The sequence below is a fragment of the Olea europaea genome, chromosome 6 (genome assembly GCF_002742605.1).
Source record: "Olea europaea var. sylvestris chromosome 6, O_europaea_v1, whole genome shotgun sequence".
NCBI lineage: Eukaryota > Viridiplantae > Streptophyta > Magnoliopsida > Lamiales > Oleaceae > Olea > Olea europaea.
The window spans coordinates 19,750,062-19,752,803 of NC_036242.1; positions in this window are offsets into that span (position 1 = coordinate 19,750,062).

The window sequence follows — 2,742 nt, forward strand, 5'->3', positions numbered from 1 at the left end:
TTAATGGTGGAGTTACAACGGTTATTTGGTATTAAAGAAAGCATTGTCTATTTCTAAGGCTTAGTAAATAGATATTAGATTTAACTTGTGCTTTGAATTATCGGTGAAATTATAGAGATCTCAACTCGGAAAAGCCAAATAAAATGCAGGATATGAAAGAATGAATTGTGTCTAATTAAGGTTACTGTAGAAAGTCATTCATTAGGTATGCTTTGTACATTTGGGTATTCAAATCTTAGTTGATTGAATTTCGAGGGCGAAATTCTTTGAAGGTGGTAAGATTGTTACACCTCACTCAATTACAGTCAAAGTGAATGAATTATATAGTCAAAGTTAAAACCAAATAAGGATTTAAGTTGGAGGAATGATTTTCGTGGGGTTTAAATTTGAAATTGCTAGTACTTAAGAGGGCTCGAAATGATATAACAATAAATTTTGGGATTTAGCTTCTAGTATGATAATTAAGATGACTAAATGTTAAATTATATAAAGGTTGGGGACTTGAATTGTAATTATAGTTATGGGGTGAAATTTGAAATACCTTAATTTAAAAGAAAAAGAAAAAGAAAAAGAAAAAGAAAACAGCAGGCGGCTATGCCCAAAACAAATCCATTCCCATTGTGTGTGTGTGTGTATATATATATATATATATATATGTAATCAACTGTTGTGACCTATATTGTGTTTGTGACATTATTTTGGATAATATATAACCTGTATAAAATGATGTGCTGTTCAAAGTAAAGGTGTTTATGATGTGTGTTTTGACCTTTATAAAATGTCATGTATGTATATTTTGGTGTCAGGGTGTTTATATGTGTTGAAGTCATAGTGGTTTGTTGTACATTATGATTTGTACAGGAATAGAAGTATCTTATAAAACCAGCCAAATGGTTTCCGAGCAAGATAATAGTTAGTTTTATTCAGCATATCATCACGAATTTTGTGATGTTATTCAATGATGCACACAAGCAGATACTTGAACATATATGTTTCTCCTATTATATGCACTGCAGGGAGATTGTTGTTCAGCTACAGTTGACTCATCAAGTCTTGTTATTGGTGGTCAGTCAACCAAACAAACAAAAGATGTGGTTTAACATAAATGAAAGATTCTGTCGCTTCTCAATTGTTGAATTTTACCTCGTGAATGGATTGTGGTATGTTGGTGTTGATGATCGACTCATGTTAGAGGCAAAACCTTCTCCAATTAAGGAAAGGTATTTCAATGAATTAAGACTATCACAAGCCATGACGTCTATTGCTAGATGATGATGCTCCTGAATAGAATGTGGCTAGATTATGGATCATTTATCTAATCACCAATTATTTGTCTGCTACATCATACACTAAGGTGGTGGATCATTACATTTTTGCACTTGCTAATGATTTTGTGACTTTGGATATGTTTCCTTGGGGAAAATATCTCTTTGAATGATATTATCGTCATGGAAGAAGGGTTTGGAGAAAGAAACAAGCCACTGTAGGTTGTTGGCTTTTTAATTGCTTTTCAAGTATGGCAGTATAAGTGTGTACCTGGTATCGAGGAGAATGTGGCCGATGGGTAAAAAAATACCCTCAAATAATGAATTGGAATGCTTACAAGCTCCCTTTTGTAACATTGTTGGATGAGAAGTTTTCCAGTGAGAATGTAAATTTTACATACATTATGAATTGTCTTGCTAATCATATTTAAGATATGTGCCTAACATTTTTAAGTCTTGTATCTACTGGGGTAAGATAAATGATATTGATCCGACTGATCTTGAACTTATGGCGCCGTACATGATAGGTTCGAAATATGAAATTTAGATATATTGTGTGATGCAGTTTTCATGTAACTTGAACTTTGTGAAATTTCTATTATGTGAATCCAATACTATAATGTGATAGGACATGTCCTTTTAATTAATTGAAACATGTGATTCTCTGTATGTGACTTGCTACAATAATGTTACCTGCTATATTAATGTAACCCGAAACACTACAATGTGAATTGTATTGTGAACATGCATTTCAAATATATCGTATGTAACTCTATGTTTGATATAATGTGACCTGATTAGTACTATTATCTAAACTGATTTAGTTTGTACTGCAAACATCCTATTAATCAATAAATCTGCTATTATCACACAACCATTTACCACAAAATCGCCCCTATTTTTATTTATTTTCAAAAGTTACAAGTATTAAAAATGGTTTTAACTTGTAGCGTGGAGAATAAAAGGAAGAAAATGGAGAAAGGTAAAAGGAGGAAGAAGGTTAAAAATTCCTCTCTTCGAAAGAGGGCTAAGATGTTGGGTTCAGGTGGAAAATCTTCGAAAAATGTGAAATTGATGTTTATACTTTCAGTTTTGTTGTGCATTTGCTTTCCATTTAGCATTGTAGTGTATGAGTAGACTGATTACGACACTAATCAAGTGTCGTGCCCTGAATTTAAACTTTGTGATATGTATATGATATAATCAACGATTGTGACTTGTATGTGATATGATCAACTGTTGTGACTTGCAGGATGTGTTTATAACCTTATTTTGGATAATATGTAACCTATATAAAATGGTGTGGTGTTCGGAGTCAGGGTGTTATGCTGTGTTTTGACCTTTATAATGCTTTCAGTTCGTTGTGTATTTGCTTTCCATTTAGTGTCATATTGTATGGTAGACTGATTACAGAACCAATCATGTGTTGTGACTTGATTTTTAAACTTTGTGATATGTATATATATATATATATATA